General features: G+C 47.7%; 1 long non-coding RNA gene across 1 annotated transcript in view; it reads left to right on the top strand.

Moving 5' to 3' along the window:
• LOC147034302 (uncharacterized) overlaps positions 1–18,366 on the top strand; it is a 47,873-nt gene that overhangs the window by 10,841 nt on the left and 18,666 nt on the right. Inside the window, exon 2 of the long non-coding RNA XR_015057971.1 lies at positions 1,931–2,007. This is a non-coding gene — a long non-coding RNA (uncharacterized LOC147034302). The remainder of the gene's footprint in view (positions 1–1,930; positions 2,008–18,366) is intronic.

The raw sequence follows: 18,366 nt of genomic DNA, 5'->3' as shown, positions 1-18,366 counted from the left end.
GCATTTTACATCATCTTGATCGATCAAATTTTCCGCTCGTAGACCCCGTCAGTGTCCTTTTTTTTCTCAACATTGCGTGTGGGTAAGGTGTTCTATGAATGCTCTTAATTCATGGCGTAAATGCTCAAACTTCTGGTGCAGTTAGTTAGATATCTAATGAATGTTTCACGTGGCAAATGCAGGTGCCAATGAAGGCAAGATTAAGGAAGCACAAAGAAGGAAGCCTGAGGAACGTGTTCCTGGGTCATGGAGACCTCCCCACAATCAGCCCTGGGTCGGCGTGCCTGTCTGACCTTGGGATTGGCAAAAAAAGGCAGCTGTTCCTTTTATCTGTTTCGCATTATTTCCTTATCTCTCAGCCACCAGCTCTACAACTGGCAGCATTCTGCAAACACCCTGTGGTGTCTTCAATACTTGTCTTCACTCCTCGCAATGGTACTTCAACATGCCAGGCTTTAAGCAACCTTCCTCATATTGAGTCCTCCTCCTCTGAGAAGAAAACTTTATTGTTGTTATTATTATTATTATTATTAATTGCTACTACTACTTTCTTAAATTCGAAATTAATTTAAGGAAAAGGTGTGTCAAAACGATAGGAAGGTCTTCTTTTGTACATCGGTCAAGGTTGATAGTAACGTGTAAACCAGCGCTGTCGACGCCGTTTTAGCAATTAATACAGCTTACCTATATGAAGATTTGAAAGAAGTTGGTGTTAGAGAATGGGAGGGGTGGTGATGTGCAGCATGCTTTAGAAAGGTTGAAGAATAAATGAAGGATTCACAAAGATGGAAGGTAACAGCTCCTCACATTGAAAGAACCAAAAAGGACCGAATGGAATGATCCAGACACGTTTTGACACTTAGTATTGCCATACTACTCTCCAGGGCTTTCAGAAAGGATGGATAGGATAGTATGTGGTGCACGGATTGGCATGGTCTACAAGCCTCTACGCACTATCTGTAATGCCATTTCAAAACTAAAGGACCCAATATCAACTGGTGATAAATCTGGAGTAGTTTACCATGCATCATGCAAAGACTGTGACCAATACTACATTGGTGAAACTGGAAGAAATTTAAAACAAAGGCTAGATGAATATGATAGAGTAATTCGGCTTGGAAAGGTGACCCAGTCAGCCATAGCACGTCATTGCCTGCAATCTGGCCACAAATTTAACTTTGATGGGGCCCATGTCCTTGACACCATGTCCAACAAACGGCGCCGGTTGATATGGCATGTGCAGAGCCGGGAGGGTGGTCTAACTCTAGAGATGGTGGACACACCTAGACAATACACACCTCTAGTACAAATGACGAAAACGGGATGGTGCAATCAGCCGGTTAAGTTGAGCAACAAACAACAACACCGGACATGTGCTGAGGCTTGGGGTCGATTGGCCTGAGGAAGCCTGCTTTGAAGCGTGTGAAACGTCGCCCGAGACGGGGTCTGCTCTTGCTTATCGCTCAAATCAGCAGAGTAAATGTCGTTTACTTTTGGTTGGAAGCACCTTCTTCTATTAAAAACAGGGGCAATACCCCCTGGATGCTCACCTGATAGAATAATGATACTGAGGATCGGAAGTCCACGTCGGACGGAATCAGCAAAATGGATTAATGAATCAATGTTCTATCAAATCCCTATTTTTGGGGGCAACACCCCCCCCGCCCCATAAACCACCTGAGACCCCGATTTTTTAAATAGCGTGAATACGTTTTTGTACATCGCAGATAATAAAGGTTGTGGTCAAGTTTCATCGAAATTGTCTGTGCAGTTACGGAGAAGAAAGCAAGTACCTATTTTGGGGGCAACCCCTGTAAACCCCCTCAGGGCCCGATGTTTTTTTTCTTTTAATGCCGTGAACAAACATTGGTACATACACGGGGATGAAAGTTGGGGCAAATTTTCATCCAAATCGTGTGTGTCGTTTCAGAGAAGAAGTTGCAAGAGTTTATGGACGGACAGACTGACGAAGCGCCATCCCAAAAGCTCCCCGGAACTACTTTACAGGTGTGTTAAAAATGTCTAATCACAACCGCCCAAATCTTATACCACAAATATACTGTATGCAATATATATATATATATATATATATATATATATATATATATATATATATATATATATATATATATATATATATATATATATATATATATATATATATGTAATAGTATGTGGGTTTTGAAGATGGGTTCCAAGCATCATGAGTCACAGGCTCAGATGGCAACAAAGGCCAAAAAAGAAAAACAGCAACTGTTGCCACCATTAAAAAAAACGCTCTCGTATCAACTGGCTCTGCTATTGGCCTTTAATTGTGAGCTTGGGTGGACAGCACTGTGCCTGCTCCAACTGAATGCGACCAAGTGGAACAGGTCAGGTCTGGGGCTTCTCAAGTAGTTCAATTGTAACACCATAACCCAAATGTCATTCCAATATAAAATAAGAATCCAGCAGTATCGTTATTTGACAAAACAAATTTGCAATGTCAGAAAATAACAACAATGTTAGCAAAACTTCAACAATGTTAGCAAATAACAACAATGCCCAACGTATGGTTACAATGCAACTTCATAGATGTAACCCGTCTCCGTCTCTCTATCCGTCTATCTATATATATATATATATATATATATATATATATATATATATATATATATATATATATATATATATATATATATATCTCCTCTCCATAGCTCTATATGTCTATGTCTATGTCTATGTCTCACTCTAAGTATATATCTCTATAGCTCTATATCTCTATACCTCTCTCCTCTCTATAGCTCTATATGTATATGTCTATGTCTATGTTTATGTCTATGTCTCTCCCACCACTATCCCTCTCTCTCTCTCCCACCCCTATCCCCCTCTCTCTCCCACCCCTATCCCCCTCTCTCTCCCACCCCTATCCCCCTCTCTGTCCTACCCCTATCCCCTCTCTCTGTCCTACCCCTATCCCCCTCTCTCTGCAACCCCTATCCCCCTCTCTCTCTCCCACCCCTTTCCCTCTCTCACCACTCTGCCTCACCCCTATCCTTCTCTCTCTCTCCCACCCTTATCTCTCTCTCTCTCTCTCTCTCTCTCTCTCTCTCTCTCTCTCTCTCTCTCTCTCTCTCTCTCTCTCTCTCTCTCTCTCTCTCTCTCTCTCTCTCTCTCTCTCTCTCTCTCTCTCTCTCTCTCTCTCACTCTCTCTCTCTCTCCACCCTATCCCCCCTCTCTCTCTCCCACCCTATCCCCCCTCTCTCTCTCCCACCCTATCCCCCCCTCTCTCTCTCCCACCCCCATCCCTCCCTCTCTCTCCCACCCCCATCCCTCCCTCTCTCTCCCACCCCCATCCCCCTCTCTCTCCCACCCCCACCCCTCTCTCTCTCTCTCTCTCTCTCTCTCTCTCTCTCCCACCACTATCCCCTCTCTCTCCCACCCCTATCCCCCTCTCTCTCCCACCCTATCCCCCCTCTCTCCCACCCTATCCCCCCTCTCTCTCTCCCACCCTATCTCCCTCTCTCTCCCACCCTATCCCCCCTCTCTCTCTCCCACCCCCATCCCTCCCTCTCTCTCTCCCACCCCCATCCCCCTCTCTCTCTCCCACCCACCCCACCCCTATCCCCTCTCTCTCCCACCCCCATCCCTTCCTCTCTCTCTCTCTCACCCCCAATCCCTCCCTCTTTCTCTCACCCCATCCCTCCCTCTCTCTCTCACCCCATCCCTCCCTCTATCCTTCCACTCCCTCTTTCTCCTCCACTCATTAATATTCCCGTCAGCGAAGCGATGGGTTGTATTTGCAAGTATGAAATAAACCTTGGAAGATAACTTTTATAAGACACGATATAAAATCCCTGCACTATCCCTTTTGTCTCTTGGATTGCTTCTACAAACAATGAGATGGCTGTACGTCACAAATAACTTTGATGAGACAATATGTTGAGTTTCTGGTACCCCAAGCTGTCGAAGGTTTGCCTTTCATGTATCGTACCACGTTTACATTTATAGAGAGAGAGAGAGAGGGAGAGAGAGAGAGAGAGAGAGAGAGAGAGAGAGAGAGAGAGAGAGAGAGAGAGAGAGAGAGAGAGAGAGAGAGAGAGGGAGAGAGAGGGATAGAAGTGGGAGAGAGAGAGAAGGATAGGGGTGGGATAGGGGTGAGAGGGAAAGGGGAAAGAGAGAGGAGGGAGAGACAGTTTATAGGTGAGTCAGGATACAAACCCAGGCGAGACAGCTCACAGCATGCATGCGTACCTTTCAGCTATCCTGCCGTGATCTGGCAACTCATTGCTTTGTAAAAACAGAATTGACCCAAGAAGCAGTTTCGACTGCCAAAAAAACCCCTTTCATTTCTCCAATTCGCACATTCTTTGACAGCCCTTCTTCTCCAACTCCAGAGAGTTGTATGGTGTGCGAGGGGGGGTGAGGGGGGGAGGCAGCATTTCTCACAACAGCAAGCATCCTCCAAGGGGACACCCTTGCTCCTTATCTTTTTGTTGTAGTTGTGGATTACATTCTCAGGCAGTCAGTAGAGACCATGAAAGAGAAAAGAATTGACATCAAACCAAAAAGATCAAATCGCGTCAGAGATAAGCATCTCACAGACCTTCACTATGCAGATGACATCGCCTGAACAGCGACACTTTTGAAGGATGCTCAAGACCTTCTAATTTCTGTTGAGGATGCTTCAGCTAAGGTCGGTCTGTTTCTAAATGCCAAGGAAACAGAATACTTGACAGTAAATGAGGATGCTGATCATCTCCCAATCTTCTCCAAGGATGGCTCACAACGAAGTGAAGTCAAAGACTTTAAGTACTTTGGGTCTTATGTAGCTGACTCCAAGAAGGACTTCATATCACGCAAATGTCAAGCCTGGAGTGCATGTAATAGGCTGCAGCACATCTGGCAGTCTAACATTTCAAGATCTACCAAACTTGCATTCTTTAGAGCTTGCGTAGAGAACATACTTTTATATGGATCAGAGACATGGACCATGAAGAAGGCCCTGCAGGACCGGCTTGATGGCACATCTACTCGGCTTCTTATGAGAGTTCAGAACATCAGCTGGCAGGAACACAGAACAAAAGCAGAGATCTACGGAGATATACCACTCATTTCTACCACTGTCGCTTGTCGCAGAACACGTTTTGCTGGTCGCTGTTTCCGTGCCAAAGACCAAATAATATCTGATGTGATCTGCTTGAGATTGCCTTGCCCAACCAGGGGAAGAAGGCCACTGAACTACATCGACTGCGCAGCAAGTCATATCCAGCATGACATAGCGGACATGCAGACACTGATGATGGACATAGACTCATGGCGTGGCACTATCAACTTCATCTCGGATGCATCCGCTGAGTAGTAGTCTTTGTAAAAGCGGCTGGTGCCATTTTAAAATTAAAACTAATGCCATCTACTTGGCAAAGGCCTGCCTGCTTGCAGACCCCACCCCACCCCACCTCACCTCCAACCTCCCATGTATTCCTCCAACATCCTTGCAGTTCATGCTAACCGTGCATGCACACCAGCGATATACTCATCCTTTCACTCACACACATGCACGGATTTTCCAACACCCGCACTGCACGATGGCATGTCCCATGTGGCTTCGATGCCGCAACACATCCGCTCCCCAAGAGGTTTTGGCACTGCATCATGTCTGCTCCCCACATGCAGAAGCACATCGTTCGCGAGGCGGCCGCCTAACCTCCTCCACAGCACCACGGGCCCGAGTTTGAGTTACACATGAAAAAGCATGCAGGCATGCACACACCCCACGGTGAATCATTCGTACCCATTAGTATCACATCCGTGTGTGCTGTCTCCTTACCTCTTCCCTTGCAGAAACTAACAGCTATTAATATATTACAGCAACTATAATAGGATATTTATATTAATATTTTGTAATGCAAGCAGATCACTCAAAACGGAAAGAGCAAACTGCATACGTAATTGCCGACAAAAAGGACCCCTGTGGACAAAAAGGACCATCCTGGATTGCAAAAGCAGGTTATGAAGCACTCAATAAAGTTACACTTTCTGCACATTACTTAATCTTTTCTTCACTCAATATAATCGTCCAAACGTAGAAAAAGTTAAGTTTAATGCTTTGCTTAAATAAATACACTTAGTTATTTAAAAAAAAAATCACTAATTTGTCAAAAATTTCAGATTTCTCTCCAGATTTTGACACATATTTAGTCCACGAGATCCGATTCTCAAATCAGATATCATATTTCGATGATGCGCTTTACTTAATCTGTGAGAGTAGATCGTGTTTCCAAATTTAGGCATGTTTGAATCGGCCGAACAAAATAGTGAATTAACACCCAGCAAGCTTACAGAGGGCTGACCAAGGATGGTGTCTTGATAAAGGATAATTAAATAAGCCCGTTAATTATCTTCAAAAGTGGTGTTTTAATTAACCCAAACACCCAATTTTCACTCTTGTACTTCCTTGGAGTTTTCTTAGTTTGCATACAAAGTTTCAAGCTGCAAGGTTTCATGCTTTTGGAGTCATAGGAGGAGACAGACACAGACACACACTCATTTATTAGTGCAGAAGGATAAACTTGCACATGGCAGTTGTAAGTATTCCTTCACATCCACAGCTTCAAGTTACAATAGCGAGGAAAGTACACATTGTGCCTGCCTCATGTTGTAAATTTTTAAGCTGCTCATCCTTTTATTGTTTCATCAGGGCCTCTGTGCTGGTGCTATTGTTGTACATTCAGATGCCTTTCAAATCGTTTGTATAAAACGTGGGGCAACATTTTCTCTGATTCAGCTGAACGCATGATCTAATTCCTACAGTTTGCCATGTTGAACAAAAAGTATCCCTCAAACAACTCTCAGTCTCCAATGCACTCCACACCCCATCGCTCCAATTCCGCTCAGCACCCCATCGCTCCAATTATGCGCAACACCCCATCACTCCAATTCCGCTCAGCACCCGATCGTTCCAATTCCGCTCAGCACCCGATCGTTCCAATTATGCGCAACACCCCATCACTCCAATTCTGCTCAACACCCCATCGCTCCAATTATGCGCAAGACCCCCATCACTCCAATTATGCTCAGCACCCCATCGCTCCAATTATGCTCCACATCCCATCACTCCAATTCTGCGCAACACCCCCATCACTCCAATTATACTCCACATCCCATCACTCCAATTATGCTCCACATCCCATCACTCCAATTCTGCGCAACACCCCCCATCACTCCAATTATGCTCAGCACCCCCATCACTCCAATTATGCTCAGCACCCCATCGCTCCAATTATGCTCCACATCCCATCACTCCAATTCTGCGCAACACCTCCATCACTCCAATTATGCTCCACATCCCATCACTCCAATTCTGTGCAACACCCCCATAACTCCAATTATGCTCCACATCCCATCACTCCAATTATGCTCCACATCCCATCACTCCAATTCTGCGCAACACCCCCATCACTCCAATTATGCTCAGCACCCCATCGCTCCAATTATGCTCCACATCCCATCACTCCAATTCTGCGCAACACCCCCATCACTCCAATTATGCTCCACATCCCATCACTCCAATTCTGCGCAACACCCCCATCATTCCAATTATGCTCAACACCCCATCGCTCCAATTATGCTCCACATCCCATCACTCTAATTTTGCACAACACCCCATCACTCCAATTATGCTCCACATCCCATCACTCCAATTATGCTCAGCACCCCGTCACTCCAATTATGCGCAACACCCCCATCGCTCAAATTATGCTCAGCACCCCATCACTCCAATTATGCGCAACACCCCCATCACTCCAATTCCGCTCAACACCCCCATCACTCAAATTATGCTCAGCACGCCATCGCTCCAATTATGCGCAACACCTCCATCACTCCAATTCTGTTCAACACCCCATCGCTCCAATTCCGCTCAACACCCCCATCACTCAAATTATGCTCAGCACGCCATCACTCCAATTATGCGCAACACCCCCATCACTCCAATTCTGTTCAACACTCCATCACTCCAATTCCGCTCAACACCCCCATCGCTCCAATTATGCTCAGCACCCCATCGCTCCAATTCTGCTCAACATCCCCATCACTCCAATTCCGCTCAACACCCCCATCACTCCAATTATGCTCAGCACCCCATCGCTCCAATTATGCGCAACACCCCATCGCTCCAATTATGCGCAACACCCCCATCACTCCAATTCTGTTCAACACTCCATCACTCCAATTCCACTCAACACCCCCATCACTCCAATTATGCTCAGCACCCCATCGCTCGAATTATGCGCAACACCCCCATCACTCCAATTCCGCCCAACACCCCATCACTCCAATTATGCTCCACATCCCATCACTCCAATTCTGCTCAACACTCCATCACTCCAATTCCGCTCAACACCCCATCGCTCCAATTCTGCTCAACACTCCATCACTCCAATTCTGCTCAACACCCCATCGCTCCAATTCCGCTCAACACTCCATTTCCGCTCAACACCCCATCGCTCCAATTCTGCTCAACACTCCACCGCTCCAATTCTGCTCAACACCCCATCGCTCCAATTCCGCTCAACACCCCATCGCTCCAATTCCGCTCAACACCCCATCGCTCCAATTCCGCTCAACACCCCATCGCTCCAATTCCGCTCAACACCCCATCGCTCCAATTCCGCTCAACACCCCATCGCTCCAATTCCGCTCAACACCCCATCGCTCCAATTCCGCTCAACACCCCATCGCTCCAATTCCGCTCAACACCCCATCGCTCCAATTCCGCTCAACACCCCATCGCTCCAATTCCGCTCAACACCCCATCGCTCCAATTCCGCTCAACACGCCATCGCTCCAATTCCGCTCAGCACCCCATCGCTCCAATTCCGCTCAACACCCCATCGCTCCAATTCCGCTCAACACCCCATCGCTCCAATTCCGCTCAACACCCCATCGCTCCAATTCCGCTCAACACCCCATCGCTCCAATTCCGCTCAATACTCCATCGCTCCAATTCCGCTCAACACCCCATCGCTCCAATTCCGCTCAACACCCCATCGCTCCAATTCCGCTCAACACCCCATCACCCCAATTCCGCTCAACCCCCCATCGCTCCAATTCCGCTCAACACCCCATCGCTCCAATTCCGCTCAACACCCCATCGCTCCAATTCCGCTCAACACCCCATCGCTCCAATTCCGCTCAAGACCCCATCGTTCCAATTCCGCTCAACACCCCATCGCTCCAATTCCGCTCAACACCCCATCGCTCCAATTCCGCTCAACACCCCATCGCTTCAATTCCGCTCACCACCCCATCGTTCCAATTCCGCTCAACACCCCATCGCTCCAATTCCGCTCAACACCCCATCGCTCCAATTCCGCTCAACACCCCATCGCTCCAATTCCGCTCAATACTCCATCGCTCCAATTCCGCTCAACACCCCATCGCTCCAATTCCGCTCAACACCCCATCACTCCAATTCCGCTCAACACCCCATCGCTCCAATTCCGCTCAACACCCCATCGCTCCAATTCCGCTCAACACCCCATCGCTCCAATTCCGCTCAACACCCCATCGCTCCAATTCCGCTCAACACCCCATCGCTCCAATTCCGCTCAACACCCCATCGCTCCAATTCCGCTCAACACCCCATCGCTCCAATTCCGCTCAACACCCCATCGCTCCAATTCCGCTCAACACCCCATCGCTTCAATTCCGCTCAACACCCCATCGCTCCAATTCCGCTCAACACTCCACCGCTCCAACTCTGCTCAACACCCCATCGCTCCAATTCCGCTCAACACCCCATCGCTCCAATTCCGCTCAACACCCCATCGCTCCAATTCCGCTCAACACTCCATTTCCGCTCAACACCCTATCGCTCCAATTCTGCTCAACACTCCACCACTCCAATTCTGCTCAACACCCCATCGCTCCAATTCCGCTCAACACCCCATCGCTCCAATTCCGCTCAACACCCCATCGCTCCAATTCCGCTCAACATCCCATCACTCCAATTCCGCTCAACACCCCATCGCTCCAATTCCTCTCAACACCCCATCGCTCCAATTCCGCTCAACACCCCATCGCTTCAATTCCGCTCAACACCCCATCGCTCCAATTCCGCTCAACACCCCATCGCTCCAATTCCGCTCAACACCCCATCCCTCCAATTCCGCTCAACACCCCATCGCTTCAATTCCACTCAACACCCCATCGCTCCAATTCCGCTCAACACCCCATCGCTCCAATTCCGCTCAACACTCCATCGCTCCAATTCCGCTCAACACCCCATCGCTCCAATTCCGCTCAACACTCCATCACTCCAATTTCACTCAACACCCCATCGCTCCAATTATACTCCACATCCCATCGCTCCAATTCTACTCCACATCCCATCGCTCCAATTCTGCTCAACACCCCATCGCTCCAATTCCTCTAAACATGCCATCACTCCATTACAGGACTTTTCAAATGACATATAAATGCTAAACGAGCCCTTTTGGGCATGCGGTGTGTGTGTTTTCAGTGACTCGGTTCTGCTCACCTGATACTTTTCTCACTTTAGCAATAGATGCCAAAATCTAGTATAATCACTCTTGTGGCCCCGGAAGCAAACAAACAATATATCTATAACAGCTCTCACAGCTCCGATAGCTTCTCTTTTTTGTATACAGTCAAGACTCGTGGAGGAACTAAAACATAGAATGGATCAGGACATAACATAACAAAAGGATCAGCAAGAGAAGGGGGAAATGCCAACAACAGGGAAGAGGGATAAAATAGGTGGAAATGGACAAACAGGTAACAAGTAATGATGAGGGGGAAGGGAGAACACAAGGAGTGGACAAGATGGATACAGAAGCAAAATTTTGGGATGGTGGTGGTGGTTGAATGTCTGTAGAAAAGATCATACTTTTTGATGGGGGATGATTTGAGATGGTGGTGAACAGCTGTCTTGAAGACTTGGAGGGAGGAATGAGATTGAAGAGAGTGGGGAAGTTTGTTCCAAAGGCACGAAAAAAAGAGGAACAGAGGAGTGGAGGTGAGCAATGGTTCTGTATTTTGGCAGTTTCACTCGGGGGGTTTGCTGGTGGACCACAATGATCCTGCAGATGCCTATGGGGAGGGGGAACAACGCACAGAGAGGGAAGAGGGTGCAAAACCAGAAATGAGGCAGAAGAAGACAGAGAGACAACCAAAAACCAAATTGGTGGCCAACTTTGAAATGTAGTTTCCCCAATAAAGACCGTGGCTGAGACTGAGACCCAAGCATATTACTCACTGAACTTCATTGAGAAAGTTGTTGAGAAAGTAGATGGGAGGGTTTGTGTTGAGAGAGAGAGAGAGAGAGAGAGAGAGAGAGAGAGAGAGAGAGAGAGAGAGAGAGAGAGAGAGAGAGAGAGAGAGAGAGAGAGAGAGAGAGAGAGAGAGAGAGAGAGACAGAGAGAGAGAGAGACAGAGACAGAGACAGAGAGACAGAGAGACAGAGAGACAGAGAGACAGAGAGACAGAGAGACAGAGAGACAGAGAGACAGAGAGAGAGAGAGAGAGAGAGAGAGAGAGAGAGAGAGAGAGAGAGAGAGAGAGAGAGAGAGAGAGAGAGAGAGAGAGAGAGAGAGAGAGAGAGAGAGAGAGAGAGAGAGAGAGAGAGAGAGAGAGAGAGAGAGAGAGAGAGAGAGAGAGAGAGAGAGAGAGAGAGAGAGAGAGAGAGAGAGAGAGAGAGAGAGAGAGAGAGAGAGAGAGAGAGAGAGAGAGAGAGAGAGAGAGAGAGAGAGAGAGAGAGAGAGAGAGAGAGAGAGAGAGAGAGAGAGAGAGAGAGAGAGAGAGAGAGAGAGAGAGAGAGAGAGAGAGAGAGAGAGAGAGAGAGAGAGAGAGAGAGAGAGATATTCCAAGTGTTTAACAGGTTTGTGATTTTTTTCAAGGTCTCAAGAGAGGGAAGAGGGCTGCTGCCTGTCTGTCAGAAGGACAAGGAATATCACGGCAGAGGGTGGAGTTACCAGTAAAGAGATAAAGAGGATTTTCCAGAGAGTCACTGAGATCACTGATGAAGATTAGGGATAAGACGTGGCCGAGAACACTGCCTGGGGTTACTCCAGCCTTGACAGGGAGAGAGAAGAAAGGATTCCGTTGAGAGCCACACATTGTCTACGAGAGTGGAGGAAGTCAGTAATGCAAGAGTGGAGTTAACCTTGGATTCCATGGGCAGACAATTTGGAGAGCATGCAGGATGCCAGACTATATCGAAAACTCGAGATATATCAAGAGAGACGGCCCTGATCTCATGTCTGATATTGAGGGCCTCCATCCATTGTTGGGAGAGTAGAAGCAGCATGTCCAAGGTAGAGTGACCAGGTCTGAATCTGAAATGATGATCTGAGATGAGGCTGTTGGAGAAAAGGAATGATTTTATATCATCTGGGAGGTCCTTCATCGTCTTTTTCTCTTTGCTGATGACTCCAGCCTCTACCGTACCATCTGTCATCCGTCAGAACGGCAAGCAGCAGCCTCTTCACTCTCTGCAGATCTGGATGAAATCACAAGCTCGTCCAACACGTGGAACATGTCTTTCAACCCGAACAAATCTCACACTCACTATATCTCTCCGAAAGGACCATTTGGAACCCCCCCCCCCCCACCCGCTTCCATCTACTTTCTCAACAATCCTCTGGAAGAAGTCCTTTCATTCAAGCTTCTGGGTCTCACTGTCTGCCATGATCTTTCCTGGGAAAGCCACATTTCAAACCTTGCCTCCAAAGCCAGTCGCCGACTGGGAATCCTCCATCGTGCAAAGTCCTTCCTCGGCCCACCTGAGCTCCTGACCACTTACAAAGCCTTCATCCGCAGCCTGATGGAGTACTGCTCTACCCTCTGGGTTTGTGCTCCTGGCTCCCACCTTTTTCGGCTTCACACTGTGGAAACCAAGGCATTTAGGATCACTGGTATCTCCCACGGTGAGGCTGTCTTTGGGCCTCTCACTCTCTCACCACAGGCAGGTCAGTGGTCTTTCTGCCTTCCACCATCTCCTCTCCGGTCTCACCCCACCCCCCTGCTCTGTCTGCAATATGTCCCCCCCCCCATATTTCCGCAGGATGCTCAAGGTCTGCCGGCAACCCCCTTTTGGTAAAACTACCAAAATCACAAATCACTGCTCACCTTCACTCTTTTATTCCTCTTTTTTCCCACCTTTGGAATAAACTCCCACACTCTGTTCAATCCCATTCTTCCTTTCAGACCTTCAAAACAGCTGTTCACCACCACCTCTTCTCTTCCCCCATCCAAAACCTCGATGTTTTCTACCCCCGTTAATCCACCCCAAACCCACCTCCTTCAAATTCCCTGCTCTTCCTTCCTGAAAGTTCCTGTGGTGTCCATCTTGTATTCCCCATGTTCCCCGCCCCCATCCCTCTTCCTTCCACAGATCTCCTAATGTCTCTGTTCCACACTGTTTTGTCCTTCCGTCTCCCGCCCCTCTTTTCTCATGCCTCCCTAACTGTGCGTTGTGTGACAGCTCTTATACGAACCTCGAGAATGTATACAAAAAAAAAAAAACTTTGATGATGGATTCCATGACTGAGGGTAAATGACAGGGTGAAAAGGGCAGAGCGAGGTAGCACAAGAGCACCAGAGCAGGTTTTTAGAACACGTGAGTTGATGCCACCCAGTCCAGTTGCAGAGTCAGAGTCGAGGGTTGCCAGAAACTATTCCACCTTCTCAGGTGCAAAGGACCCAGAATCCAGGTGCAGTTGGGTACAACTGGGAAGGATGGGTACAGAGAGGGAGGGGTTAGGGACACAATATTTTGAAGCAAACACAGAATTGAGGCATTCGGCCTTCTCACAAGCTGAATCGGCTGTGGTGCCATTTGAAGTGAGGGAAGGGAGAGAAGGGGAGCATACGCCAGAGACAGACTTGACAAGGCTCCACCAGGTTTTAGAGGAGGGAGATAAGTTTGAAAGGTCATTCTTGAGATTGGACAGATGTTGTTTTCTGGCTCTCCTGAGAGTGGACACACACACACTGCGGGCTTTGTGTAATGATCTGAGGTTGCCTTCGGTTGGATTTGCCTTCCAGGAGGAGAATGCAAGTTGTTTTAAGGCAACAGCCGCAACACAGGATTCAGAGTACCAAGAGCGGGAAAATTGGTAAGATAACTGATGACAAGATGGAATGAATCTGGGCATCTGGGAAAGCATATTTCTGTGGAAGAATTCCCAGGCTGAATTAATACCAGAGGTGGTAGATACAGGAGACCAGTCCTGAAGTGTCATGGCTGCTTTCAGCCCCTACTAGTTTGCCTGAATGAACTGCCAGACTCACCAGTACTGAGGCTGTTCTCTGAGAATGGCCAGAGAGATGTTGACCTTCACAAGCACATGATCAGACGAGCCAATTGGGGCAGAGACTGAGCAAGATACAGTTCAATGGTGGGGAAGTTGGTCATCACCAAATCCAGGAGGGAAGATTTGTCATTGAGAGAAATCCGAGTGGGAAAATTTATGGATTGACTCAGTCCCATGGAGTCACAGTTCTGTCTTGCTGTTCAATAATAGCAGTTGGGTTTGACTCGGCCCGTCATCCTTCCGAGGTCGGCAAAATGAGTACCAGAGTGCTGCTAACAGGCAGGGTGACATCAGCAGCACAGACATGCCCCCAGAAAATGATGCAGCCAAGCAGCCAAAGGCTGCATGTGAGTAAATAAATAAATAAATAATCATGGTCCTCTCCTTTTGTTTAGTCCAATGAACATTTTCATTTTAAATTGCCTGCCTGCTGTACCCTCAGACTCAGAGGGCCCTCTGATGCGGATTTCACGTTACTCACGATACAACAACTAACACCGAGAAGGTTGTGTACTTGTGCAGGGGCAGGGGTGGAAAGAGGGTTAGGGTGACACTATGCCTTGCTGAACTTTAAAATTTGCAACAATTGCTTTATTAATATTTTGAAAAGCGTGAAAAGGAACATTTTGCACGTCGGCATTGTTTCGTTAAAAATAACTTTTTCGTGTAAAAGGTATCGTGCAGTATGTAATAGGTCTGCAAATATGTAGGAATCCACTCCTCCCTCACCCCACCCCACTCTCCTTCCGCTGCACATACCATATAAGCACTGGCTTGGCCCGAACTCTCTCTAACCCCACCATTTCTCTTCTGAACAAACGTAAACGGATTGTTGGCACGATTAAACGATGTCATTTGTGACTGTCATGCTAAAAGAATCAAAGGCAATGAACGTGGAGAAACAACAAACAAAATTTATGACCTCACACATATCAATCCACCAACAAGGCAAATTAGTCAAAGTAAAAAATGCCATATATGTCTCTACCAATAAATGTCAGTTTGTGGTCTCCTCCATAACTCCAAAACCATGAAACCTAGCAGCCTGAAACTTTGCATGCATACGAAGAAAACTCCAAAGGATTGCATGAGTGAAAATTGGGTGTTTAGGTTAATCTTCTCCTTGCATATGGCAGCTTGGCTGCCAGGTAGCTATCATTTTGTTTGGGTATAACTATGCCAATGATGCTGTGCCCTTTTGCCAGTACACAGATATTCATTTCACCAACCTCAGGAGGATGACAGGCTGAGTGAACCGCAACTGGTGTAAATTCAGCAGTGGCTTCCCATTCCCTCCCCTCAGGCTGCCTCCCCTTTCCCTCACACTGCCTTCCCCTCCTCACGCTGCCTCCCCCTCCTCACGCTACCTCCCCCTCCTTGCGCTGCCTCCCCCACCACTTTGTGCTGCCTTCCCTTCCCCTCCCGCTGCATTCCCGTGAACTCCCCCTCATGCTATTCCCCTCCCAAACACCCTCCTCTTTCTTCCCCCCATGGCCAACTCCCAGCACTCTCCACGTGTTGTATTATCGTGCTGTTATAATGTACCCCATTTCATTCAATCCTGTTCTATCCCCCTTCCCCCTTATCCACAAGTTACACTGCCAAACGCAAGTCGAGAACCCCTCCCTTCATGCTTACCTCCTCCAAAACCCTCCCCTTCCACACTTCCCCCTCTCCTCATCGCCCCCCACCTCCCGGAGTGCATAGCAACATTTGGTGATGCATTGCTATCCCACCCCCACTCCACGCTCCCCCCTTCTTCACCCCTACCAACTCCCCCACCCCTCCTCCCTCCTTACTCCCCCTACCTCTTCTCTCCCTCCTCTCCCTCCCTCCCCTTCCTCCTCTATTCTTCCCCTCCCTCACTCTCCCACCGCTCCACCTCTGTTAAGGGAATTATTTAGAACTGACAATTTCGTTTTGAATTTAAAACAGCTTCCCAAGAGTGTATCATGTATGAATCAGATTTGGAGTGAGCTGACCAGAGGGGTGCAAAGGTTGCTACATGTACAAGCATGCATACATGCAGGCAGGCCTTTGCCAGGTAGATAGTGTGAGTTTTAAATGTTCCTGGTAACCACCTGATTTGTGCTTTTACAAACCTGGTTTTATATGGAACCTGGTGGTTAAAAATAAAATGTTGCTGTTTGGGCATGTTTTATTGCCCTTCCCTTCCCCTCACACTGCCTTCCCTTCCCCCATACCTCCCCACTCTGCCTTCTCTCCCCCCCCCACCCCTCCTCACTCTCTTTACCTCTTCGCTTCCCCACAACTTCTCACTCCCCCTCCCTCGTCTCCCTTTCCCCTCCACCTCCTCACTCTCCCATATATATATATATATATATATATATATATATATATATATATATATATATATATATATATATATATATATATATATCTCTCTCTCTCTCTCTCTCTCTCTCTCTCTCTCTCTCTCTCTCTCTCTCTCTCTCTCTCTCTCTCTCTTTCCCTCTCTCTCTTTGTATTCCCATCAGCGAAGTGACAGGTGGTATTTGCTAGTATATAATACATAAAGAATAAAGTTTGTTTGTTTGTTTGTTTATGCATTCAGACTCTGAAGGAACCAGTGCAATGAAACTTTGCATGGCCTCCTCATTCATCCAGAGGAAGGTCAACAGCTGTGTTTGGATAAAAAAAATTGATGCCAGATAAAACCACGTACTTCCTACACCCTTCCCCACTCAGGCCTTCAGGCCTTGATCATGTCTTGCGCTTGTACACTGCCTTGTTTTTTTTTACCCCCAGGAACAGCTGAATAATTTGTATTGTGAAGATCTCATGTTGAGGTTGTCGTGATTCATCCTCAACAACACAGATTTAATTATTACAGTGTTTACACGTGCACCTGGTATTAAAAAGATTGCTTTACACAGGTTTTTTTTTATAACACTTCCTTTTTCAGGCCTCGAGCCAACAGTGTTATGTTGCCAACACTGCCTGGGCTTTTCCCAGGAGCGATCAAGTAATATGTATTGTGGAGATCATATGTTGAGGTCATATGTATGCAAGCTAAGAACGGAAGCTGTGTATTCCCTTGGTATGTTTCCACTGATGGCTCGACACGAGTCTCTTTCCACTGATGGCTCGACACGAGTCTCTTTCCACTGATGACTCGACACGAGTCTCTTTCCACTGATGACTCGACACGAGTCTCTTTCCACTGATGACTCGACACGAGTCTCTTTCCACTGATGACTCGACACGAGTCTCTTTCCACTGATGACTCGACACGAGTCTCTTTCCACTGATGACTCGACACGAGTCTCTTCCCATTGATGACTCGACACGAGTCTCTTTCCACTGATGACTCGACACGAGTCTCTTTCCACTGATGACTCGACACGAGTCTCTTTCTACTGATGACTCGACACGAGTCTCTTTCCACTGATGACTCGACACGAGTCTCTTTCCACTGATGACTCGACACGAGTCTCTTCCCACTGATGACTCGACACGAGTCTCTTCCCACTGATGACTCGACACGAGTCTCTTTCCACTGATGACTCGACACGAGTCTCTTTCCACTGATGACTCGACACGAGTCTCTTCCCATTGATGACTCGACACGAGTCTCTTTCCACTGATGACTCGACACGAGTCTCTTTCCACTGATGACTCGACACGAGTCTCTTTCCACTGATGACTCGACACGAGTCTCTTCCCACTGATGACTCGACACGAGTCTCTTCCCACTGATGACTCGACACGAGTCTCTTTCCACTGATGACTCGACACGAGTCTCTTTCTACTGATGACTCGACACGAGTCTCTTCCCACTGATGACAAAGTTTAGGCAGGATTATGGATTTGGACCGGACGGGTTCTCCACGCGATCGTGTGTGTTAAGCTCCAACGGGCAAAGCACATGTGTTCGCGTAGGGAACCCCTCGAGACGTGGGGCTTGTGTTTTTTTTATGCGCACGGTGACGCCATGGCTGCACGTGGGGTTGGAATCCGGCAGGAGGGGTATCCCTGCCGGATAGTACCGTCCAAGGAGGGACGAGGAACACGTGCAGCTGCATGA

Source organism: Eptatretus burgeri, chromosome 1, assembly GCF_056783735.1.
Source record: "Eptatretus burgeri isolate ZD-2024b chromosome 1, Ebu_testis_v1, whole genome shotgun sequence".
Taxonomy (NCBI): Eukaryota; Metazoa; Chordata; class Myxini; order Myxiniformes; family Myxinidae; genus Eptatretus; species Eptatretus burgeri.
This window is presented reverse-complemented; position numbering and strand designations above follow the sequence as displayed.